Below are 27817 nucleotides of genomic sequence, written 5' to 3'. Positions count from 1 at the left end.
CTTTACCCTAGTTCTTGTATGCATAAATAAAGTAAATTTTTAAAAAAGAGAGACAAACTTACTATCTTTAAAGAACACAGATTACTCAGACATAGGGTCTCTAGAAATAACCTTATTTATAGAGTAACATCAAGACATCCCCTCCTTATCACACAAAGTCTCTCTCCTGTCTTCTTGGCATGCCAGGTCCTAATCTTTCTCAAATCAGGATACCAACCACCCTTCTATCTCACTGACGCTAGGATTTACAGCCACGTGAGTTCTCTGTATACTTGTTGTTCAATTTGTTCTGTTTTCCTTTCTATTAATCTATTATGTTCATTTGTTTGCTAATCTGTTTGCCTGACCAGTCTGAGAAGAACCCAGAGGAGTGGGGAAATTGTCCCTTTGTGCCCCTACAAATAATCTAGAAGGACAAGCAAAAGACTGGAATACTCTAAATATTCTCCAATGGATGATTGTTAATTATGACATATTCCTGCAATGCAATAAAGTACAAGATCATTAAAAATCACAAATTAGCAGATAAATAACATGAGAACCGTTCATGATGAATGTAGCCACCGGAACACAACAATGCTTTTATACAGGCGGGATGCTGCCTTCACACACACAGCCAGTAAAGGCAAGGAAGGCAAAGTGTATGGCGATAGGTTCCCCCTTTGGGCTTTTTGGAATTTACACATTTTCTAAAAGAATTTTTTTCTTGGACAGAAGAAAAACCAAATCAGTGTTATTTTTAAAATCTCATTGCCTTTAGCCTTCCCCAGCTCCCTCATCCACTCTTCATTCATGGGATTTTATCACTCAAACCGTGAGAATCCCCAGGGACTCCTCAATGGGCTCACCTGCGTCTGGACAAGCCTGCAGGACTTCCTCCCACACCAGGAAAACCAATTAAAACTAGAGCAGAAAGCCCCTCTCTTGAGAGACCACGTCATATCCTGGCTGCTGTGGGCAGTTAGACCCACTTAGCTGTTAATGATCTTGAACGCGGCTTGCATGCTCCCGGGCTTAACTCAAATTCCAAGTGTTTCCTCAAACTCCAGCTGGATTCAGAACTTCCCCCACTGAAACCTCCCCTCTGCCCAAGCACGCCCTCCAGAATTATGTGACTTCTAGGCCAGAGCTTTTCAAAGTGAGACCAAATAATGGACGGAGAAATCAATTTAATGGGCCCTGACCAGCATTTCTGAACCATGATCAAAGTTCTTGTTCATTTCGAGGCAAATCGGCCTCCCTGCATTCAGCCGCTTTCCCACCTCCCTCTGGAACAGCATATAAATAAGAGCACTGCAGGCCACAGCTGCTTTGAGTTGCTGTTGAAAATAAATGTACTGGTCTAGAAAGATGATATGATGCTTTGTTGAGTAAACACCACGCACAACATTACCCCATATGCAGAGAATAAACAAAAGCACTAAGAATATCTGAAGTACAGAAGGGTAATAAACAAAATGTTAGAAGTGGTTACTTCTTGGTGGATAGGGCTATGAGACACTATTTTCTTTCAATTCCTTTCTATACTAAACACGTATTATTTGTGTAATTTTTACAGTCTTATGACTACCATTGTATTATTCACCATTTTATAAGACATCCTCTCCCTGGCTATCCTACCAGATTATTATTTAGGGAAGATCCTCTGACGTTGAACTTTTTTTGTCTTTAAGACTCACGTTACCAAACGCTGCGGTGGGAAGAACAGGTGAGTAAACATCACTTAGTAAATGACCAACCAGGTGATCTGCAGATCATGAGGCAGCAGCAGGGGAAAGAACACAGACATGTCACAGGGCTGCGGGATTAAGGAGCCCTGGCCTCAGGGCACCTCTGCCTCAGGGCACCTTGGCAAGACTCTATGTCGACTCCAACCTCAGTTTTCTCCTCTAGGAAATGGACGTTTTAAGATCAATGGTTTAAAGTTTATCCAGTAAGAAGTGAAATAGTTTCAGTAAATTCAGGCTACAGCGTGGCATGGTGCCAACCAACACTGTCGCCTTTCATCTGGGGGGAGGAGGAGGGAAAGACAAAAAAATAGTAATCACGTGTGTCTGTCATCGTTTAAGCTTTATAAATAGCAATTTCTTAAATCAGAGGGGAGGAAATGTCACAGAGTAGGGTAAGGGGCATCCCAGAACCCCCAAATTCACTTGTTTTAAATAGATTCTGCCATTCAGCATCAAGGCAAATACATTCTAGTATACAGGATGTTTAATGGAAAGGACGTTTATACGATTAGTGTTTAACACAGAAAAGGGGAAGAATAAAGTTTCCCAACCAAGCACCCAAAGTTGTCCATCCCCTCATGGGTAAATGCTCAGCCAAACAGGGTTGACCCAAGGCAGGGCCACTGAGGCCTGAAAGTACCACAAGTCTCAGGCACCTCCTGGCAGGAAACTATAGAAAAGGGTCAGAAATGGCCAAATAAGTTGGGAAGAAAAAGAGCAAAATCAAAATCAAGATAAACGCTGCCCTAGTAACTGTCCCACAGGTCTCTCACCCACGTCTGTTTCAGCCAGTCCAGGACCAAGAAGCAAGAGCAGCTTTTTCACATTGTCTCTGCTCCTCATGCTTCCTCCAGGCCTCCTTCTGGCTCCTTCCTGCTTCCTTCCTTCACCAGCCTTCTCTCCAGCTTCTTCTCCCTGCTCGTCTCCTCCCTTCCAGGGAACCTGGAAGCTCCCCTTTCCCTGGGGACCACCAGGTTACAGAAACACCCTCCCTCCGAGTGAGAGCGACAGCAAAGCAGGAGCTTGGGGCTGGGGCAGCCCGGCCAGGCGTGTGGACAGCCCCCGAGCCCGATCACCCCCCACCCCGGGCCTGCAGAGGCATTGCCAGAGGCTCTGGAAAATGCTCTCCAGGGGCTTCGTGAGGACAGTTATTACTTAGAGCCTCTCTAAAGCCCGAGGTGATTCCATAAATATTTGAGCTTCAACCATAGATAAAGCACTGTCCTTACACAGAGGAGGGAAATGAAAAAGAGCTGAGTGTCAAAGTTCAGGCAGAGCATACATGCTGCCAAGATACAGAGTAATCTGGGACATAGCTTCAGGAGGGCGACTGGGGCAACAGGAACACAGGCTGCCAGTGGGGTGATTTCCTGGGAGAGGGGGAGAGGCCGCTGTCCCTTAAAGCCAGAGTGAGGTGTGAGCAGGGTGTCAAAGCTGGCTCTGCATCCTGGCACCGTGACCCAAAGGCTAGAGGAGATTTCTGTAGGTTTTGCGGGAACAGCCCTCTCGGGCTAGCGTAGGAACACTGACGAGAGACAATACTGAACGCAGTAAGGACAAAAAGTAAATGTGTGAAAGTACGTGTGGAGGACTTAAAGGTCAGGGCGTCCTTCTGGACTACTGGGGCTGCACCACACCTTTTCTGCCGGGAAGTGAGGTCATAGAGCTGTGCACTGATCAGATTAATTTGGTCACAGTTCCCAGGTCAGATTTACCTATAGAGAGACTGAAAGCCAGAGGCCAGGAGACAACTCGTGGCAAAGAACAGATCTGGATGGTCAGGGCTATTGCAATGGCTGCTTGATGAAAAGGGATGGGTAAACATGGACACAAATAAACAAGGATTCAAACTCCCAAGCGATTCCCAGGACCATTTTAAAACGCTAGTCCAGGCCCTCCCTGGTGGCGCAGCGGGTTAAAGCACAGCACTGAGAATCTGAAGCCACTTCCGCATGAGTTCGATTCCCGCCTGCCGCCTGCCCAGGAGGAGACCACATGGCGAGCCAGACCTCTCCTGACCCGCCCACTGCTTCCCTCAGCAGTGTACTTTGTCAATCTGCCTGTTCTGCTCCCACTCTGTCTCTGGTGAAGCCTCTCACCGCCCCTGAGCCTCTGGCCTGTACCCCAGTTCTGTATGCACAAATAAATAAATAAATCTTTAAAAAAAAAAAAAAAACGCTAGTCCAAACTCAAGCACATTTATCACTATGCTAGCTAGGAGAAGTCGGTCATCTCTAGCTACTCTTGCTTGGGTGCTCAGAGGATGCCATTCCACCAAAGAACAGCACCTGTCCTGGAAGAACACAGCCACGAAAGGCAGAACCAAGATCCTGAAACAAAGAAAACCTGAAGCTCCAGCTTGCATGAAACCTGCCAATTCCAAGGCTGGGCGGGACTGGCAGTCTGGACGAAGGCTCTGACCACATGCACGGCAAATTATCAACTCCAGAGGGTTCTTACCCTGTGAAAGACTTTCCCATCTCCATGGAACAGCCCCGGATCTAGCCCAGAGAACCCAGCACTTGACTGAGATGACAGGAACAGGGCAGCTGAGGTGAATGCTTCCTACCACAAAGTGTAGCCACAAAAAGAGTGTCAGCTGAAGGTTCCAAACCATAAATCTTATAGAGTAGAGGAGACAGAAAAGTGCAAAGGGGGTGGTGGGTAGACAACCAACGCCCCCCCCCCAAAATAAGGTGGTTTTAGACGGAATAAGGGATCAACGACACTGAAAAATCCAGACCAGAGCACAAGAGAGCAAGCACCAGAAAGAAACCTTTCAAGCATGTGCTGCAGGCCTGCACCATCATGTGTGCATGCTGGAAAAGGTGGTCCTCATCCTCCTCCTGTGAGAACAAAAGGGACGAGTGATGTTTTCAGAGCATCACAGGTAGGACTACAGCCACCTCTTCTGGGAACAGCTAGCAAGTTCTGGGACTCAGAAGAGAATACAAGAGGAGGTTTCTGTAAGAGAGCTCTTGGTAAAAGAATGAATAAGAAAGAAGCACTTTCTTGCAAGCACTTGATAATAGAAGATTTTGTAGCTTGAAGCCCTTTCGAAAGCTCTGGAGAGGATGATCAATCATTGACCAAAGCAGTGAAAAATGAAAAGACCCACAGAAGTGAATTTTCCAAGTTAATTTACTTCTAGCAAGAGCCCGAGTTGTAGAATTTTAACCACTTTGAAAGAAGTCCCTCAAATATAACAAGTTGAACCATATGAATTGAAGGTCAAAACTGCTCCAATAGTTATTTCAGATGGTTCCATCACTGTTCTTGCCTTCCAACTTTCTTAGACAGTAGTAACAGGCAATTTTTTTCTTAATAGGTCAGATCATAGATATTTTAGGCTTTATGATGCAAAAATCAAGATTATACAGGTATTTCTATTAGCATTTAGCACACAATCGATAAAATTTTTAAAAGCCAAGGTAAATACCTATAAAAACGGCCATGGGCTAGGTGTGTGGGTCATGGCTTGATGACTTCTATTCTACAATGCATGGGGGTAAACTTTTCTTCTGATGGTCTCCATGAAAACTGCTCCCCGTAGAGTCCTCCAGTAATGGCCTAGGAGGGTGAACAGGCTGTGGACAGAAGCCGGCAGCTGCCACACCTCTGCTGGTTTTAATGCTGGTGGCCGGCCTGAGTCTCCACTCTTATCAGCTCTCCCTTCTGCTGCCACTTCTAAGGATAGGGCTTATTTTAGAAACAGTCGTCTGGGTGAGGATTTGCGGGTGGTTCTTTTTCAGTGAAGGCAAAACTGACTTATACCGGAAAATGGGATTTAAAGGTGAGTGTGCTAAACGTAACTACAGAAAGAACATGGAAGCAAAAGCATGCTGGGGAGTTACCCCAAACACTCCCTTGATTTGAGGCCAAAATTCCAGAGGTCTGAGGAAGCAATAACAACAAATACCCAAAGAGCAGGCCCAAGGCTAAAAGACGAATAAGAGGAAGAATACATTTGAGAAAACTCTCATAAGACACAAGAAATAAAAAAAAATAAAAAGCTTGTATGTGAACAGATGTATTGAGACAGAAGGGGAAACTGCTGATAAACACGCGGGGCCTTCTAGGGCCACTGGATTCTAAAAATCCTAATTGAGATAACGTGTCTCATCACTCAATATTATAAACTTACCCTAGAGCAATCCATTTGCCTGCATTTCTAAATATTTAAATCTTAGAAACCGTCTGTAGTTCTATACCCTGAAAAATTCTACAATAAAAATTAAAGAAAAAAAAGAAAGAGAAAGTCTGATGCCATACATACATGAGCTGCCTGGGTGACAGGACGCCTCGGGGTACTGTCTGCCCATAGTGACCGGTCAGCACATTAGCAGAGACCTCAGCAGTTTCCAAGTACTCAGGAAAGACTGAGAGTGTTAGCTCTGCTGGGAGAAGAAAAAAAAAAAGTAGAAACAAAACAGAGATTTAGGATAATGACTGCATTTTTCCCCATTAAAATGCTAATGATGACCACAAATTTCCAGATAATCACGTTTATGAATTATTCATAGTCGCATGGGAAATGAAGTCTCCCTGTCACTGCAGGCAGCATGGGGCTCCCCTAGGAGGGGCGCATGGCCCCACCCGCAGTGCAGGAAGCATTGGTCACCCTGGCCCCTCCAGCAGGGCAGCTGCTCTGGAAGACCAGACCTGTATCTTGTTGATGCCTTTTCGTCTCACTCTTCCTTGACATCAAGGAATAGCACTAGCCTACTTCTTTGTTGTGACATCTGAACTAATATCCTGTAAAAACTCTAAAAGCTTGCAAAGAGGAAAAAAAAATGTGTTTTGTTCTGGGCAGGTAAACCATTAACTTGATTTTTTTTTTTTTTGAACTTCATCAAGTATAAACAACATGGGTATGGAAGTGTAACACATATCACCAGTGGAGAACTCCATGGATTTTGCTAGAATGAACACACCAGATCAAAGCCCAGCAAATTACTAGTACCCCTAGTAGCCCCTTTTATCAACGCTGCCCACTTTTATAGACGTGTTGATGGACTGTTGCTATTGTTTACTTACAAAACATGTACTGATCACCCACTACAGGGCCAAGCACCATGTAGTCATTGGGGCTATGACGATGAATAGCACTGTCTCTGTCTTTAGGAAAGTGACATCTCGTAGGGTTGAGAGACACACAGAACCAACCTGTGGTGTAAAGGGGTGGGGGGTGTGATCTCTGAGATTCATATCAACAGGGGTATTTAGCCCAGGAACAGAGAGGTCAAGAGATTTTTACTGAAAAGGGGTGCCTGGCAACCACTGTGGAAAGCTGTTTGGAGGTTTCACAAACTGCTGAAGATAAAGCTTCCCTATGACCCAGCAATCCCACTCCTAGGTATCTACCCAAAGGACACAAAAACACTGATTCAAATGGATACCTGCACCCCCATGTTTACTGCTGCTTTATTTACAATTGGGAAGACATGGAAACAACCCAAATGCCCAAAAGTAGATGACTGGATTAAAAAGATGTGGTATAAGTACACAATGGAATATTACTCAGCAACCCAAAAGGATAAAGCTCATGCCTTTTGCAGCAACATGGATGGAGCTGGAGGGGATCATGCCTAGTGAACGAAGCCAGAAGGAAAAAGAAATCTAACGGATGGTTTCACTCATAGCAGGAACATAAGGGGTCGGGGTGGGGGAAGAAAGCAATTGTAATAAAGAAAAAACGGTAAACAACAAACAACTATATACCAGAGACATTTTACAGGGGTGGAGCGGGGAATGGGATCAAAAATGGGGTGGGAAAGGTGCACGGGACTATGGTGATGGCACACAGCTGATCTGTTGGTAGGAAGTCCACAGGGATTACAACCGAGATGAAAAAATGAAGAATGAAATAAAAATAAATAAGAAAAAAGGGTGCCTGGCACGTCCTCAGGCTTAGCCAAAGAATGGCAGAAACAGAAAAGGCAAAAGAAATTGCATGGTGTCATTAGGAGGTTGCTGAGTTCTAGGGTGAGGCCAGGAAAGAAGTCTGGAGCCAGAACATGACCTTGCAGACATATTCGAGAACTCTATCCTGGTGGCAAACAGCCCCTGAAGAGTCAGATCTGGATTTCAAGTGCATAACTCTTCTCGGGGTGGATTTAAAGGGGGAAGAGTGGCAAGTGGAAGACCACAGAGGCCAATCTGGTTGCCAGGCATGAGAGGAAAAGTAGGGTTTAGGGCACCGGAGATAGGCTGGGAAGGGGAGAGGAGCCAGTGCTTGGGAAACGTCCAGGTGCTAAAAGCAGAATAACTCGGTGACTGATGACATGTGGGTGGGTGGAGTGACAAGAGGAACGGGATAAAAAAGAAACTGATTTAATAATGACAAGCAGCTTAGCATGGGGCACCACAAACTGAGGTGCCAAAGATTCAGGTGGGACACTCATGTATTCTTACATATGGATCTTGAGGAAGAAACCTGAGCAAACATGAAGGTATGCCAGTGATCATTAGAGAATAGTAAAATTATTCACTGAAGGAACTGGGGCAGAGTGAGATGATTAGGTATTAGTGATAAAAGCAGCACCCTAGAGAACATGAACAATGATAGAACAGGCAGGGTAAAAGACCTTGTGAAAAAGACCAAGGAAGAATGATGGAGGGACTATGAGATACAAAGGGATGAATAAAGATATGAAGTGAAAAATACACCTGTGGATTTGATTTAAAAAATAAATTAAACAGGCCCTCCCTGGTGGTGAAACAGGTTAAAGTGCAACACTATGAAGCTACCCGCAGGCACTGGAGCATGAGTTCGATCCCCAGCCAGGAAGGTGTGACACACATGGCGTGGCAGACCTCTCCTGACCAACACACTGCTCCCCTCTGCACTGTACTTCAGTAGATCTGCCTGTTCTGTTCCCCACTCTGTCTCTGGGGAATCCTCTCACTACCATCCCCACTCCTCTGGTCTGTACCCCAGTTCTTGTATGCAAAAGTAAGTAACTCTTTTTTAAAAAGTCACTGCTCACCTTGATAGAGAAGTAGTGGAGAAGGAGATCACAGAACCAGTGCAAAGAGGAGAGAGGAGAATGGATGGTTGTTGAGGGGTAAATGCTCACAGAACACTTCTCAATGAACTGGAGGAATTCAGACAGATGGTAGGTTCAGAGTGCACAAGAAGGAAGAGGTGAGGATGGAGTAAAAATGCAAAGGAAGGGAGAAAAGGGGGAGAGCTGATATTGAACGGTAAAATTAGAAGAATGGGAATAAAAGCCAGTCAGGTTATAGCAAGTTTGCAGGTAATAGTGTTGGCGTGCTGGAGGCACTGGGCAAATGACACAACAGATACAATACTTGGCAGGGCTCCTGCTGAGAATGAAGTCACTGGTAAAAATACTTGAGAACATAAATATTGAAAATCTTAGTTCTGGCGGGCTTTCCCCGCCCTCCAAAAGAAAGCAATCCAACCTCACTTTAAGGCGTATAAACACATATATTAGTAGAAATCAAGGTATAAAGTGGCATTTGTGAGGTAAGCACACCCATAGTAGAACATAATATTATCAAAAAATACTATCTAAGCAAAAGATTCTGAAGAGCACTCTTCTAAAATGAGCTTAGGGTGCCAACCTTCCCGAAGGTATATAGTTTCATCTAGAGTAGCCACTACCCCACATCTTTCAAGGCTTTTGAGGTGCTTCAGTCCAAAGGTCCTTCTTAGCATGACTAACCAAATAAAAATGAAGACGAGACAGACAACATTTGAATGTAAAGGCAGAAAGGGTTGGGGGAGGAGTTGGTAACTGGTAGCATCTGTCCTGCAGATTTCTATGACTGAAAAAATCCAACAAAATCATTCCACTCATCTTCTGCCTTCTTTTCCACTGTGGGTTCTGGCAATGCCAGAAGTAGATGGACTTGGTTCTTGGAAAGTACTCCAATAATGTCAAGAGTAGCAAGGCTCAATAGTAAATCTAATGCTGGAAAATACCCTGGAGAGTAGATTTTAAATTCCCAGGCAGCATTTGTGTTCTTGAAAACTGAGGCTTAGTCACAGTTTGTCTATTCAGTCAACATGAACATCTCCAGGCCATATTTTGACAGAAGTGTGGAATTCTAGAAAGCCAATAGGCTGTTCATTACAGTCATTCAGGATTGAAATGGCCCCAAAGCCACGAGATGCCCACTGACTGGGCCGCTGATGTGTGAATCCCCAGGGTACAGAGTGCATAGCCAGCAGTCCAAAAGTGTGGAATCAATCAATAAACCAATACATAAGTGATGAATTCTCACAACGAGGAGGTAAGGAGGCCAATTAAATAGTGAGAGCAGAAATAGTCTTTCTATTCCTTCCTTTCCCACCCTAATTGACTCAAAGCCAAGTTGCCGATAGTTTTCAACTGCATTAACTGGCCTCTTTACAGAAAGAAATCTTTACAAACTCATAAATAAATATTGTGTGTTAAGTAAGAGGACTCATAAAAAAACAGTATGCCTCTTAAATAAGAAAATAGATAGGGGCAAACATTCTGAGCATACAAAGAAACAGCCACTGCCCACTTTACATCTGTCTGCCTTCATGATCCTTCTGTGAAGGACAGGACAGCATCGCCTCTCCTTCTCCTCGATGTGCGTGTGTACAGCCACTCACTCAGGTTCAACCCGCTGGGGCAACAGACAGTAATAAGATAATCAAATTTCTGAAAACTTACTCAGCTCCAGGACTACGCATTTTGCCCGATGATGTTTTTATATTATTCATCGCTTCACTTCTTTCAGCATAAGCACTCAGGTAATCACTGATTATGCTGAACATCTTTTCCACATTCCATGACAGCACACTGTGGTACTGTCTGAAAACAGCTTTAGTGATTGTTTCCAAAAGTGAGAAATAATAGTGTGTGTGTGTGCCACGCACTTTGGTTTGGTATGTACTATGTGACACTTTTCTCAATTGTGAAAAAAAAAAAAGCCTTGGTTTGAAAACCTCAAATCTGTTTCTGCCCATCTGATGAGCAATATTTTGAGGAGGAACAAATCTTTGAGACTGCTATTCTTCTTTCTAGTCTCAATTAAAAATGCAAAGAAACCAAGATGAACAATACCCTACTCACTTGAATGCAAGCCATCAAGGGTGGAAAAAAAATGTTTATGCCAGTCCACGAAGTATTTAGCATGCAGCTTTTTAAATTACTATATTTATGGCACTATCCATAATATATTCACTCACACAAATGTGCTAAAGGACATTAATCTTCAACAAATACATTAATGCTTCCCTCCTCTCCTACAAATTCTTACTATGCTGATGTGGGGCAAAAATGTCAAGAATTCTCTCCAAAATAAACATTCCCTGTCCACAGCCACTAGTTCACTATCTCTCCAACTGTTTTGTGATATCACAGTCTCCCTCAAGTATTTGCTGCTATGGACTTAACACACCCTTTTGCAAACAAAATGTATTTTAAAAAGTCTTTGTTGAATGCAACATTTTTATACGAAAGCTGGTTTGAGCTACTAAAAGATTAGTTATGTTCCTCAAAAATAATATATTCGGCCCTCCCTGGTGGCGCAGCAGGTTAAAGCACAGCACTGAGAAGCTAAAGCCACTTCCACATGAGTTTGATTCCCGCCTGCCCCAGAGATGACCACTTGGCGTGGCAGACCTCTCCTGACCCGCCTGCTGCTCCCCTCAGCAGTGTACTTCGTCGATCTGCCTGTTCTGCTCCCCACTCTGTCTCTGGTGATGCCTCTCGCTGACCCTGAGACTCTGGCCTGCACCCCAGTTCTGTATGCACAAATAAATAAATCTTTAAAAATAATAATAATAATAATATATTCTATAAATCATTCAATTACAATTCTCTGCATTACTCTGTAGTTATATACAACCTAATGTCTGGATTTTAGAAACTTCAACATATGATATTGAGTAGGATCAAGATTCAGGGTTTAATTTTAACCATAATGGATTCATTTCTTTTCTAAAAGATAATGCCTTCTCAGAGAATCCAGAGCATGATGGGTGACCAAGATCATCAATATGATTATCAATGATTTTGCTCTGTTGGACAAGAGAACACTAACTCTAAAGAAAAGGAACCAACCAACTAGACAGAAGTTGAGTTTCCACCATCCTCAAGAGAGCTGGGTGAGGAGCAGCTCACCAAATCAAAGGACACTCTTTGAGAAATAAAAGGAGAAGACCTTCCTTTTTGACTTCAATTGCTGAAGTCCAGAGAAACACAAATATAAAATTTTGTGAGTCAAAGAAGAAATTCAATTTACAGATCCGGGTCTGGAGTTCTGCAGTGCTAGGATCAGATTGGAAGACTAGTTGAGGTACAGAAGGACAAGGTATGAAAGCTTTTGGGGCACACCGCTGTTAACAGGAACGAAGCCTGCTTCCAAGGATGCAGGAGAAGAACCTGCCCAGGCCCCTCCACTTCAAGGCTGCAGGTTGTTATGTTCTCAGGCATATTTTGCTGCCATTCATAGTTTACTCCCTTGCCTTTAAGGATCCTGTCTCATTGCTGTCAAAATGCCAACCTTCCCCTTTATCAAGTCAGCTATGATTTTGGAAACCAAATAAAATTAGAACATAGAAATACCAATCTCCAGATCAAGCCTGAAGAGCACAACAGTGCACCAACATGTTAGTACCAGAGTCTGAGTCCATACTTGGGTAACTGAGATGTGCTTTTGTTTGTTTCTTGTTTCTGAGAGAGAATTCAAATAGTATTTCCTAAGTAGAATTCATTTGAAGTCACTTAGTCAAAAGCAGTCAAGCATAAAATTTGCCCTGGGAATATTTCTTGTAAGTGACCACTATGTAGAAACACAATAGGACCCTCCCTCCTGGCAATGGGTTAGAGTGCAGCACTATGAAGCTGTTCACAGCCCCTGGAGCATGAGTTTGATGCCCAGCCAGGGAACTGGCCCACAAGGTGCGGCAAGACCTCGCCTGACCTGCCCTCTGCTCCCCTCAGCAGTGCATTTCAGTAGATCTGTCTGTTCTGTTCCCCACTCTGTCTTTCATGAATCCTCTCATCCCCACTCCACCCCAGCACCTCTGTCCTACACCCCAGTTCTTGCATGTATGCATGCATGAATAAATAAATCTTAAAATAACAAAAAAAGAAATACAACAGAATCAACAATTGTCCTATTGTGAGGTCTGTGGAAATGTGGGAACAAACAAAAATGTGAAGAGCAGAGGGTTTTGCCTCTGGTAAGTCGCAGTGGGCCAGTCAATTACCATCTACACTACATCTGTAAAATGGGTTCGTGATACCTACACCTTGCAAAGGTCTAAATGAGAACAAAATGAGAGGCTCAGATGTTATCAACAAATTAAACCTTAACTGGCAGCACAGTACCAATTCCCTGTGACACACAGAGCTTTATTCAGAGCTGGGATTCCGAATGCCTAGTGGTTTCTAGCTGAATCTCACCTCCATATATAGTGCTATTTTTTCCAAATTACTTTTGATTTTCCTTTTGGTTAATAAATAGAATGTTTTTAAGTTAAGCCCTTGCAATTACATTAACTAACATCTTTGTTATTTAGCAGTTTACAAGGCATTTTTATTCATATTTCTTGATTTCCCCTAAATTACTTCCATTTTCTTCGCTTTATTTTCCTTTGTCCCACTTCCCAAAACACAGACAGAACTTTAGAAAATCAGCAAAGAAGCAATTTTCCTCCTTTTAACTGCTAATTCATTAATAATACACAATACTTTTTTGCCAGTTAGATTACTGACACTATACCTAAGTCCTAACAGTCATTTCTTGTTGTAAATAAATTATTCCCCTAAAGATGGTCATTTTAAAATATAATACGAAATGTGTAAATACATCAACATGTTAAAAAGACAAACATCATAAATAATAAATGAAAAATAAAGGAAGAGGTGAAAAGATTTGAAGTAAAAAATGAAAAGAATATTTATGCATGCAAGAACTGGGGTACAGGCCAGAGGTGTGGGAATGGTGGTGAGAGGCTTCACCAGAGACAGAGTGGGGAGCAGAACAGGCAGATCGACGAAGTACACTGCTGAGGGGAGCAGCGGGCGGGTCAGGAGAGGTCTGCTGCGCCATGTAGGTCACCTCCCTTGCCAGGGATGGAACTCTTGCTGCAGCGGCTGTGGACAGCTTCAGGGTGCTGTGCCTTAACCCCTTGCGCCACCAGGGAGGGTCATTAAGCTGGTTGTTGTTTTAACTTTGAGTAAAATTTCCATTATCCGTATTGTAAGAGCTATTTTTCCCCAAGTTCTGCATTAAATAATCTGATCATTAAATCTGTGAAAACCACAAGGGAGGTGCCCATCTCATTAAAAAAGATGGTCTTTTAAGTTATGATAATGAGAAAGAGCATCTATTTTTGGTTTTAAGGACAGAAGTACTTCCTGCTAGTTGCTCAGAGGCAGCAACACTTATAGTAAGTTTTAGCACAAAACAGATGCCTGGCACTCTTCACCAATGAGGAAGAAAACAGAAACTTTCAAATAGAAATGCTTCCTCTCAGAATCTTGATTTATCAACAGACAATGAGGTGCCTGAAACAAAAATATTAATTCTACCATGTGAAGGCAAACATTATTAAGAAATAATAAAAGATCTATCAACTTGAGATTTGGAATCAGATCAGATTCTTTTATATTCTTTTCCAATGATGAAGGACACAAAATCTCTGAAGTCTGAATACCTTCCTTTTGCTTTACACTGGCTCTGTAAGGTCCATGAGTAATTTTGATAACACTGAAGCACCCAACATTTCAATAACAAAATTGGATGCAGAAGAAAATGGAACAAAACCTCCAACTATCAGGAAAAATAATTTCCAACTTTAAATTCTGTATCGAACATGTGAGAAGAGACTAAATGAGACTTTGACACAATCCAGATCCTTTTTTTTAATAATTACTTCATGTACACTCTTTCTCAAGAAGAGACTGAGCAATGCACCTCCCCAAAAGAGAGACGAATAGAGAGCCAGCCAGCCAGCAAACAGGTCAATCACGGAGCCCCAACAGACGAGGAAGGGAAAATTCCAGGTCAACAGCTGTGCAGAAGGCCTCAGGGGTGAACGGCTCAGGATGGAGCAGGCAGGCACAGGCCTCAGGGGAAAATGGCACACACACACACACATACACTCACACACGAAAGAACTGAGAGACAAGCTGTTGTGTTTAACTTATTTGAGAATTTAGAGATGAGTAAGCAGTACATAAATAGAATAAAAGCAAAAAAAGAGAAACATTTTGCTTTTTTAATATGCTGCACAAAAAGTCAATAAAATCATATTGCAACTGCATAGTTCAGCTGTGAAAAAATATTTACAGTAAAAACAAATGGAGATAAGACTATCTTCAACAGTGACAGGCAAGTATTTAAGGGAGGAAGAATAAAAGCAAGCCACATACTTCTCTTCCTTAATAGGAATTCAATGTTTGATAGGGAAAATTGAAGAAAACTTAAGAAATTATCAATATAACCAATAATTAGTTACACAGAAGTAAATATTAGAAGAACTAACTGAATTGAAAGCATTTAGCATCTGAAAAACTGAAAATGACAATGCAAATAAGCAAGCAGGAATTTATAAGCCATATAAGAACTATTCCAAATAATTAAATGCTTAAAAGGGTAGAAATGGATCAATAAAATATATAAAACATACATATAAAAAAGCATGTGACAAGTTGATAATGGAAAATTTCATTCAGACCACAAGCAAGAAAACAGATAAATCTTAATGTGCTTCTCTGAAGTAAGCAAACTGTTAAAATTCAATTTAATTCATTGTATCTTCTATATACTAAGTTCTCAGTGTTCTCCCTTGGCTCTAGGGAATTAGCTGGAAACTGCATCCCAGAATAACAGTGCTTCATTCAACATTGGCCAGGATATTCTTTTCCCTCATCAATGTATAAACAAAAATACGTTGGCAACACAACATTACTTAACAATTGTTGTAGTAGGGAATATATTAGTGAGAAGACAAGCATGCCTTGGTCATCAAGTCACACCTCTAGCTTTAGTTAGCTCTTGGTAAGAGGGTCCCTGGACACCAGTGCTCAAAAGAATATTCCAGTCTTGTCATCACAGAATTCATTAACTACTGCTTCAGGTGGACAAGCATGCTGATCACATCCCTGTTCCCAAAGCCCCTACTGAAGCTTCTTATAAGAATTTGTCTTTACTGGAGAAAGAAGAGGGGAGAATGTAACAGCACCTGAAGCTTCACCCTACGTTTAGGGTAATCCTCATCATGTGAGAATTAATGAGAACCACATCTTTCAACAGAGGCACAAATAGCTGAACCCACACTTCCTAGACTCCCTTGCAGCTAAGCTACAAGCACATGACAGCTTTGGTCAACCTTGAATTTAGAGATTGCAATACAACAAGATAGGAATGGAAAGAAATTATCCTAGGTGAGGGCAATGCCAATAGCATCCATTACCCAGAGGCAGCAGAGGCTGATGACAGAGCTGGTATTCAGTGTCTGCTCCCAATGTCCTGTGCTCAGTCATACAGTCCACCCCGCATGGAACTAATCTTGGCTATGAACCTGGCTATGGAGTCTCTATTGTAACTGCCCTTTTTCAACTTCTAGAGGTTCCAGAAACTATCCAATATTTATTAATAAATTACTTATCTGCTTAAATCAGTAGAGCAAGTGTCTACTCTGCTCTCTAAGACCCTCATTGAAATGCTACCTCAGAATGTACAGGTGGAGACAGGTGGATACTGATTGAAGTTAAGAATGAAACGTTATGTTCTTTAAAATACTGACTGAAGTTAAGAATGAAACGTTATGTTCTTTAAAATACCAAAACAGAATCAAGGCTATTTATACACAGGCAACAATAGAGGTTAGTTTCAAGGTAAAAATAAAACTGTTGCTGAAATGGGTTAAGGAAGTTTTAAAATGTTCAGCCACTCTGCAAGCTGTTTTCTCCCATTAGAGAAACACATTCCAAGTTCGAAACTACTGACTGACTTTACAACAAGCATAGAATGTAATCAGTTTGTGAACTGGGAGCTACCACTATTTACACCTGGCAAAAGGCTCATGCTTCAAATTCTTATTGTTGTGAGTGGAAAGAAGGACAGTGGGTGAGGAAGAACAATTTTCTGTCTTTCTACTTACAAAGGGACTTTTTGAGAAATGAACCCATTTGAAAACCAGCAGTCAAGAACCACATATGAATATGTAAATGCAAACCAGGGTATCCACAGATTTATATGCAACTATAGAGACATTAATATTGCTGGAAATCTGCATCCATCAGGTCAGTGGATTACAGCTTATTTATTTCAAAGCCTGAGAAAGCTGAACCCTAGGCAATTTATTGCATATGTTTCAGGCAAACCACACACATTCTGCAAACAAAGCTAGAAGTTAAGACAAATAGCTTAGAACAAACTGTTGATGTGACCAAAAGGGCTTCAGAAGAGTCAAATATGTAATAACATTCATAGAAATGCAGATACAAAGAAAGCAAGTTTCTCTCTGTGGTTCCCCTTGTTTCTGGAAATGGAGGAAGTCTTTCATGGTAAAGCATTGCCACAGATGTGAATCATTCAGAACAAGATTATACATATTCCATAAAGAAGGCTTCAAAATTAATGCACAGTCTCATGTATGCATAAGGTTTTCCTTCCTAAGGCACTTCTTAAAGACTGGCCAGAAGGTCAACCCCTCAGGCACAAAAGTCAGAATATAAATCATGTGGAGGAGGGAGATGAATTTTATTTCAGTTGGTGGTGTAAATTTACTTTAAATTTTATCAACTGGCTAACCATTTTTACTTCTGTAAAGTCAGTTTCCGTGAAATATCTAATGGACACTGAAACAAGAGTTTCACTCCAACTGTCCAAGTGAATTACACTACATTCAAATGTTTTTTAAAAAGCTGAGATTAATTTATTTCAGTCTCCCACTCACCCTGTCTTGTTTCATGTGGGGAGGTCTCACAATGGCCAATGATTCTGCACAACAATATGTGTGTATCCATGTAAATGTGTGATTTAATCACCACATCTCTGTCAGGAACAAAGCCTAATTCTGCTATTTAAGATTCAGAAATAAAAAGAGAAGAAGGGGCAGACATCCCAAGAAATTATCTCAAAAACTATTTCCATGACAAGCTTTTTTAGTAATTTTAAAACATGGGGCAGTTTTTTATATATATGTGAAAAGGGACAAATTCATAGCTAGTTAATGAACCTTAAGGGAAACCAAAATGGCTCCTTTCAAAACATACTTATTGTATCCAAAGCCTGGATTAATATGCACATATACAAAAATTTTTGTTTGGGAACTAGCAAAGAAAGAAATTAGCAAAAGGAAGAGGAAGCCCTCGCTATAGAGCATCAGTGTCTTTGATGCCTAAAATCTCTTCTAGTTATGCTGATAGTTACTTATGGGAGTGGGTGGTGCTGGTCCAGGCAAAAAGCAGCCTTCTAGAGGGCTGATGAGAATAGGCTTAGGTCTGCTATATCTAACAGTCAATTTTAAGGAACACTTAGGGTTCTGTTGAAAGTCACAAGCAGGGCCCTCCCTGGTGGCACAACCAGTTAGGATGCAGCACTGCAGGCTAGCCACAGCAGCTTCAGTGTGAGTTTGATCCCTGGCCCCAGAATGACCCACATGGCACAGCAGAACTCTCCTGACCCGCCAGCTGCTCCCCTCAGCAGTGTACTTGTCGATCTGCCTGTTCTGCTCCCCACTCTTTTTGGTGAAGCCTCTCACCACCTCTGTACCTCTGCCTTTGTACCACAGTTTTGTATGCATAAATAAATACATCTTTTTTTTAAAAAGCCACACACAACTTCTATTGCTACAGAGAATTACAGAATACCTGTTTCCAGACTTGGGATATAGTAGAAAATGGGACAGTAAAATCCCTAACAAGATGTCTGTCACAGCAGTGGCAGCAATGATTAGCAAGGTCCACAAAGAAAAGGGGAACCTTTGGGCCAGGAATCCAGACACAAAGCCTGGACTCACCTCATTATATGAAGATGGCACTCTGTCCTAATTATCTACAAGGAGGCATGAATTTAACTAGAAGACAAAATGGGTGTTCTTGCAAATCGTCTCAGGCTAAATACAGATTCTTGGGACTGTCTACACAGGCTGACATTCAGTACTGTGTATACTGTGACAGTGTCTTGAAAGCTTACAGTCAGCATCCTTCTGGGTTGACCAGACACTGGTCCTTCCCTAAGCTGAATCCCACTTTTCCATTGTCAGATCTGCTACTACTTCCTAAGCTTGGAAGAATACTAACTTTTGTATAATACACTGGTCTATACACCCCAGATTTAGGAATGAATATTTATTAATAAACTCCAAGCAATAGATACCATTATTCTCATTTTATAGGCTAGAAAACTGGGGCTCAGAGGAAGAACTCATCCACAGTTCTGGCCAGTGTGAGTGTCAGAACTTAAGTTCAAATAAACAGCGTATTACAGAATACACATTCAGATTACCTCTACTCTGGAAAATCTACGCCTTAATCAAAGATAACACTGCAGGTAACAGGTAAATTTAGGGTTGAAGATACATGTATCAATAGCTCATAAAATACTAGTATGTGAACACCGGTCACAAGCATGACTTTAATCCTACACTGAACTCTCACACTGCAATTATGACGAGGATTACCTGAACACCTAAAACTGTCAAACCTATCTGAATAACAAAATACTGGTTTGCTTCTCAATGTCTGTGAACTATGAAACCAACTTAAGCCTATTTAAGCCTGAGAGAAAATCCCCAACATACATTTATTCATGCTCCTGTGGCCCCTAAGCAAATGTCTCATTTGATTAAAATACTACCGCCGTTTTAGGCCCATCCTGATGGCGCAAAGGGTTAGGATGCAGCACTGCAAGCCAGACACAGCCGCTTCAGTGTGAGTTCAATCCCCGGCCCGAGGTGACCCACGTGGCACAGCAGACCTCTCCTGCCTCGCCCGCTGCTCCCCTCAGCATGTACTTCCTCAGTCTGCCTGTCCTGCTCCCCTCTGGCTTTCACTGCCCCTGCACCTCTAGCTTGTACCCCAGTTCTGTATGCATAAACAAATCTTTATTTAAAAAGTACTACCACCATTTTACCAAAAATTACAATTTAACAGAAGGTTGAAGGGGAAAATCTGAATTTAACGATATTCCCTCCAGTCATTTCTTTAAACCCCTGACAAAACTTCGGTTTTAAGAAATAATTCTTTTACTTTCTACTTAGAAAATAAATGAAAGTGTATCTAAATTAAATTACCACTGCTATGGAAACAGCGAAACTCTTAAATCAAAACTAGTGATGCTTGGATGCTGGATTCCCTAAACACTGCTCATCATCATGATAACTTTCAAGTGTCCTTTCTCTTCTGGTTACACCAGTCATTAGTTGTAATTAAAGTTCCTTTTGTTGAAATCAATTTATTTGATTCTATAGCTGATTCTTTTCAGTAGTCATTTTCTCTTCTTTCTACTTAGTATGAGATATCAGAACTAATCTAATATTGTAATTTTACTAATACTATATCCACACTTAGTTAATTCATCAAAGCAAAGTAGTCTGAATGCTATAAAGATCTTTCTTTTTTAAATAATGCCACCAAATTTTCTTCTTACTAAGATGGTCATTTGGCTTATCATTTCAACCAGTACACCTGATGTTGAAAGGGACATTTTCATAACTGAAAACAAGCATAGCTAGTATCGTAACAGCAAACCAAAATGCATGCTCACCCAACTTATTAAGAAACCAAATACTAAACTTAAAAATCGAAAGTCTCCAACAATGACTAAATAACATATTCGAAAAGGGGTCTTGGATGGTAATTATGTGAGCAAAAAAGCCAAGAGTCAAATTAGAAGATCAAAAAGGCTACAATCAGTGTCTTTCAAGAATGCAGCAGCATTTCCAGATTCCCTAAGCACAACTTCCCCCACTCTGGCCTGCCTTAGTTATTAAAGCAGTTTGTATATATGGGTGAAGTTCACCTTCGCTCTCCTAGTTTATTGGTTTATTTTATTGCTCCACTCACATTCCTCTGTGAAATTATCTTAATTTACCCCTCTCCCTAGGAGTCTCCTTTCACCTTTCTTCTCTATATTATTTCTCATATAAGTCAATCAACTAGAGGCCTTGGGCACCGATATATATACCAGACACTGTACCTCCCACATAAAATGGGGGACCCAACACAGAATGAGATACAGTTCTCACCAGGTAATTGTCCAAATACTTATTTGCAAAAAATTGTTTCAAACTCAATACAGATTCACTCCAACCTCCATTTCTGCATATCCTAAGTTGCTCCAAGCAAGTAGTACAATTGTGGGGTTTTTAACAAAGGCCCCTACTATTTGTTTGTAGATAATTTATTCGTGTAAAGGATAATAAACAATTTCTGTGAAGGTGTCAGATTTCTACACCTTGAAAAAAATTATAAAAGCTGTCCCCCCTCTCTTCTCAAACTGCTAAAAATGGAGCTTCCATATGACCCAGCGACTCCACTCCTAGGTATCTACCCAAAAGACCCAAAAACACTGGTTCAAAAAGGCACCTGCACCCCTGGGTTTATTGCTACTTTATTTACAATAGGAAAGACATGGAATCAACCCAAATGCCCAAAAGTAGATGACTGGATTAAAAAGATGTGGTACATATACACAATGGAATATTACTCAGCAACCAAAAAAGATAAGCACATGCCTTTTGCAGCAACTTGGATGGATCATGCTTAGTGAAATAAGCCAGAAAAAAAAAAAGAAAGAAAAATACAGGATGGTTTCTCTCATAGCAGGAACATAAAGGACAAGGGGGGTAAATAATAATAATGAACAACTATATACCAGAGATATTTTACAGGGGTAGAGTGGGGAATGGGATAAAAAATCGGGGGGGGGGGGGAGAGTGCACTGGACTGTGGTGATGGCACAGGTGATTTGGTGATGGGAAGCCCACAGGGATGACAACTGAGATGGAAAAAGGCACTAAATGATGTAAAAATAAACTATTATTTTTAAAGAATAAAGAAATAGACAACAAAAAACGCTGTCCCTCTCAAAACTCTAGTTTTGGGGGAAACAAATACTCTTGTATCCTATTACCCCCTTGAAACAGGTGGGGGACTGACTACATCTTTTCCATCACTAAATTTCCAGCCCTTGCAGATGGTTTAGTCCAAAACTGGCAGTCAATAAAATCTGCTGAATAAATGAATGAAGGAAGGAATCATGGGTAGTTAATTTTCCTCCTGATTCCAACTCCAGATCCTGGCTCATTGATTTTCTCCTCTTAAAAATAAGCACCACTGGCACTAAGCGCTTGGAGGTCAGCCAAAACCCCACCCAGTCAGTAACAATGTGATTCTGCACCAGCTGCCTAACCACTTATTTTTCTTATCTACAAAATACAGATAGTACTCTGTAGTTTGCATAGTTTTTACAGTACTTTTGAGATTTGAAAATAATTTATGCACAAGGTCAGGTAAAAACCCAATGCTGATTGAAAGAATAAACTGCTATTCAGTTCCAGCAGTTTCATCTGTGGTTCCAGATGAAAATGTACCCTTCAAATCTAATTGGCCAAAGCTGATCTCCATTCAATCCTTCCCTATATATCAAGAACCATAATATACAACTGGAGTCTGTCTGCTGTTGAATATCAAAGAATTTAACATCTACTTTTAAATGCAGGAAAACAACAATTAGCTCCCAAGTAAATTTCAATCAGATTCTACTTTCCAAACTACAGCATTTAAATATCATGGGATTACCAGTTTACAGCTAACTGAAGCTTTTCTGTGGGTGACCACATACAGGGAAAAGCAGCCCTGTAAAGCATTAGAAATCATGGGGCCTCCCTGGTGGCACTATGAAGCTATCTGCAGCCATTGCAGCAGGATTTCCATCCCCAGCCAGGGAGGTGACCCACAAGGTGCAGCAGATGGCTCCTGACCCACTCACTGCTCCCCTCAGCAGTGTACTTCATCAATCTGTCTGTTCTGCTCCCAACTCTGTCTCTGGTGAATCCTCTCACCCCTTGCACCTCTGGCGTGCACCCCAGTTCTGTATGAATAAATAAATAAATCTTTTTAATAAATAAAGTATAAAAAATCAGCATTTATTTATAGCTTTTGCTTTTACTATCAAGAATGCCCTTACTTTAAATTGCAATACTAAACAGCTGAAAACTACAAGCATTTGTTTTGGTCTGAAGAGTCATTTTACCCAACTTTCTTGGTCTTCCAGCAATGTGAGATATAAAACCCTTCAAAAGGAAATAACAGCACAAACCTATATGCAATTTACATTTAGGAAGGAAAAATAAACTGCTGTGACAGACAGGCAAAAGTATTTCACTTCCCCCTCAGGCCAAGTGGTGGCCACCGGGAATAGCTGCTCCCTTGAGCTCCATCTCCAGCACACCTGAGCTTACTCTATTCTCCACAGGTCTCTGAGAGCTATTTACAGGCCCTTACCTTTCTCTTTGCCAGTAACAGCAGCAGAGAAAAGCTCTGAAACTCTCCCGAGGGCCTGCTTCTTTTCTCACAATTCACTTGTGCTAGTCTCCTAGAAAATGAAAGAAGTGAAGGAGCTTTGCAAAGCCCAGAAGCAATGCTGATCTCCAATAACATTTGCCATTTTTTAAAAAGCCATCGTCTCTGTCTCTTCCTGGGTATGTACAGCGTGAAGCAATGCCTAAAGAGCATCATTTTAATATAAATTAACATCCTAGAAAAACTGAAATAGAAACACTAAATACAGTATTGCACATAGCAATCTTTGCTGAATGCCCTATTTCATTGAATAATGGCAATATACACATTGGAGGGAGTAAAGGGGACAGGAAGACTATACAACAACAAAAAAACCACAACTGCTTCTTTGCACTTAAACTACAAACTAGAGTTCCTCAAAGTTGGTACAATAGTTACAAAAAGCCACCACAGTCAACCTGGGGTACGCACAGACTCATACGAAAGCTTTGTATTCTCCCCAACAAGCTCACAACTGGAAGTACCTCTCATCTGGACATACATTTCCTTCCTCCTGCCTCTTAATTTTCAGTGAACCAGCAAGAGCATCTCTTGTCACAACCTGTTTTCTAACCCATCTTCAACTTACAGGTGCGTTCTTGCCAAAGGTCAGAGAGTTCATAAACTGAGAACCTAAGGTGTGAACCTAAGCAGTGAGACCCCAGCGCCTGGGGTGGTCTGCACTGACCCAGAAAAGCTCATCTCCAGTGTCTAAGCCTGAGCGCAGCCAGGACTGGAACCATCAGCAGAGAGGCCCCATGGAATTTGACAAGCGGAGGTCCTTACATGCATGAATGACAGCCTCAAGCATTTTTATGGTCTCCAAAATATCATTTAAGCGTTGAGTTTTAGACTTGCAGCAACAACGACACAGCAAACACAACCTTGCAGCCTCCATAAAGGAACTGTACAAGGTGCATTTTGATCATGGCTTCCGTTTTTGACAGCAAGCTACAAACTTTTTTTTTTTTGGTAAAATGGCTATTAGGAATCTCCTGAAATTTAGTGAGCAATCTAGATATCAAACTGAAATCCAATGACTCCTTTTTACGTTCTAATTGATTATAACAGAAGCTTTATATAATTTAAAAATCATTGAATTTTAGGAAACAAAAAAATCTTAGCGATTTAATCAATGTGTATTTTGTTGAACATGGATTATAAAAAGCAAAAGAAATGAAGACTGGACTCTATCCCTTATGATCTTACAGTCTAGTAAATTAAATAAAATGCTATCTAAAACTATGGCCTAACTCAAGTTAAAAACAGAAGATAAATTAGGATATGTTGGGCCCTCCCTGGTGGCACAGCGGGTTAAAGCACAGCACTAAGAAGTTTAAGACACTTCCGCATGAGTTCGATTCTCACCGACCCCGGAGGAGATCCACATGGAGTGGCAGACTTCTCCTGACCCACCCACTGCTCCCCTCAGCAGTGTACTCCGTTGATCTGCCTGTTCTGATCTCCACTCTGTCTCTGGTGAAGCCTCTCACCCTCCGCATCTCTGGCCTGTTCCCTAGCTCTGTATGAATAAATAAATAAATAAATCTTTAAAAAAAAAATTAGGGCCCTCCCTGGTGGCGCAGCGGATTAAAGCACAGCACTAAGAATCGAAAGCCACTTCCGCATGAGTTCGATCCTCGCCTGCCCCGGAGGTGACCACATGGCGAGGCAGACCTCTCCTGACCCGCCCGCTGCTCCCCTCAGCAGTGTACTTCGTTGATCTGCCTGTTCTGCTCCCCACTCTGACTCTGGTGAATCCTCTCACTGCCCCTGCAACTCTGGCCTGTACCCCAGTTCTGTATGAATAAATAAATAAATCTTTAAAAAAAAAATTAGGATATGTTATTAGAGCGATTCAAGTAGGGTAGTAAGGGACTTTACCATGTGGAAAGATTATTATTATTGGAGCACAGAATGGTAGCTCAAAGCCAGAAAGATGAGATCCTGACTATCATTAGATGAGTGAATTTAACCTCCTGAGTCTCAGTTTCAAAATCTTCAAAATGGGACAGTAACACCAACCTCTTAGAACTAATACAGAATAAAATAAAACATGCAAACTTTTTCTCATGTTTTTGTCTAAGAGAAAATATGACTTTCATATTAAAATAAAAATGGATATATCATATAGTGCAATATGCATAACCCTTGTAAGCATGCTTGCTAAGTAGTGAGACTTGTGAACTGGTCTTGTAGTTTAAGGTTTCAGACATCACAACCATAAAGTTCTTTTCTAACACACTTCCCAGCAATCTCACAGTTAAACGACTGCTGGCAGCAGCTTCCAGAAGCAGACGCTCTTCTCCATCTCTCATGTCTAACCCTCTCTTACCAATGCCCCTTAACCAATATGTCCAAGGCCTAATTAGATCTGCTATCCTTAAAGATGAGGACATCGACTTTGAAAGGCTGGGGATTGTGCCCGACATCAGGTAACTACTAAGACGACCACATGTCCACCTGCAGAGGCTTAGAGGCTTAGCGCTGGAGCACAAGCCTAGTTCTTTGTCTAATTTCTCATTCTGTAAGCACTAAAAGACAAGTCAAGCATCTTACTGTACAAAGTTTAAAAGGCACCTATTCTGGGCTGGCCCGGGCCCAAGAGCCCACAGCCTTGTGAGTAACATGCTAGGGAGCTCCCAATTCTGCCCTCAACAACCCCCACACCCTCGTGCAGTTGACAATCTGCAAGATTGCTGAAGGCAGCCCTGGGTCTCCAGCTTCTACTTTTTCCATCTCGATTCCATGCTGCCACCCAATCGGTCTTAGGCAGCAACCCTCTCGTTTATCGCAAAGCCCAATGACTATTCCTTAGAGCCCTCGAGTTTCTAGTGTGGAGTGTCTGCGGCCCCCTTATTCCGACACCCACCGGCCTTTCTCTCACAAAGGCCTCTCTTCTTTCCACAGGCCCCAGACTCTGGTGCGGTGCTGTTCCCTCCACCCTGACCAGGCCACCGGCTTCCACTTCCCTGCACCACCGCATTTGCTACTTGACCGCCTTGCAGCTCTCCCCTTTCCTGTCTTCCACCTCAGCCCACAAGACTTATTCTAGTGCTAGTTTCTCAATAATAAATGGAGTGAACACATTTCCTGATTCCTCAGCTGAAATGATGGCCTTCCTGACTGCAAATATGAACAAGTTACCTCTCCCCCTGGACTTCCAAAAACCATCAGGGGTTCCTGAAACGACTGAAAATCAAATGACTTACTGCTGTGAGGTCCACATTGTTCAGACAGAGCCCCATCCCAGGGCAGGATAACAAGACACCTGGGTAGAGTCAGCTGTATCCCATGAACTAAGAACTGTGCTCTTAGGGGAAATTATGACTACATGAAAGGTGTACAGGTTTGCAAATATGAAAAGTATAAACGTGTTTATCTAAGCTGTTTTAAATCAATGATCTAAGTTTATTAACCTGCAATTTATGAACATTCTCCATTTGCAAATTTAACTTAAATAGTATGAGTAGATACCAAAAGCATAAGAAAATAAAATGAAAGAAAAACACGTAAAGATTAAAGATTAGAAAATACTACTCACAACTTATTTAGGTGAGGATAAGTCAGTAAATATTATTACTGGATTTTAGCTGTCACAGAACAGACAGCCCACTGCTCGTCACGAGGTACATGCTGACTAAAATTATTTGAATTCTGAATCTGAAATTCAAAATTCTTCGAGAGCAAGAGTATATCTCTTTTATTGTTGAATAATGAGCTCCTAACACAGTGCTTAGAAAAGCTGCATAATAAATACTGGCTTCATAAATGAAAATCAAGCTGAGAAAGCATGCAAAAGTTTATAAAATATTTTGCATCTCCAATTAATGTGGATTGCAATTAGTGCTAATAAATAATATTCCAAAGTCAAAGAGATGCTCCTTCTGTACCCACCAACTCATCTATTAAGCTGCACCTGCGCTATTTAGAGCTCACTGGGAGGAAGCTCGACGTAGGCAGAATCCTCTTGGAGGCACAAAAATATTGATGAAGGCAGCTGAGCGGGAGAACATGTCACCTGCACTGGAATACAACAAAGGGACCAAGAAAGACACAAAGCTTTACACACAGTACCTGCCAGACACTAACGCGAGTTTGAACACAAGCCGCCTATTCAGAACATGACTAGTCAGAGTAAACACTACAGAAATTACAGAAGGCAAATCCTAACGTATTCTCTGTGTACAAATGAAAACCTACACCACATATTTCACATATTTATATTTCTTTCTAACTGAAAGCCAGAACAGGCTAAAATGAAACCAAAAAAAAAGGCTAAGATCCAATTACTTCACATTCACTAAAAATGATATTGCAAGTACATACTTATTCTCATGAATAGCCAGTTAGTTAAACAGAAAATGGATTATAAAAAAATTGATGGTACATACTCTATGGATATTAGCTTAAAATAAACATATATGTATTAAATAGGATAATAGAAGACAAGCTCCTTCTTTATTTTAAAACAATCCTAACTTTGACAATATTACTAATGCCAAATGAAAGGATTTTGAAAACACATTTCTACAGAACACTAGGGAGTCATAAAGA

General features: G+C 41.4%; 1 protein-coding gene across 4 annotated transcripts in view; it reads right to left on the bottom strand.

Moving 5' to 3' along the window:
- Positions 1 to 27817, bottom strand: part of APBB2 (amyloid beta (A4) precursor protein-binding, family B, member 2) — a 304616-nt gene that overhangs the window by 190310 nt on the left and 86489 nt on the right. For 2 of the 4 annotated variants that reach the window (XM_012724124.1, XM_012724127.1), the window contains exon 3: positions 6007 to 6127. The exons of 1 other annotated variant lie outside the window; for it this stretch is intronic. The gene's annotated coding sequence lies outside the window, so the exon portion shown is untranslated. The remainder of the gene's footprint in view (positions 1 to 6006; positions 6128 to 27817) is intronic. One more of the 4 variants, XM_012724125.1, reaches the window with a different exon arrangement.

The sequence above is a fragment of the Condylura cristata genome, unplaced genomic scaffold, assembly GCF_000260355.1.
Source record: "Condylura cristata isolate star-nosed mole 26May11 unplaced genomic scaffold, ConCri1.0 scaffold00012, whole genome shotgun sequence".
NCBI classification, from domain to species: Eukaryota; Metazoa; Chordata; class Mammalia; order Eulipotyphla; family Talpidae; genus Condylura; species Condylura cristata.
Note: the sequence above shows the minus strand (reverse complement) of the source record. Positions and strands in the feature narration are given on the sequence as shown.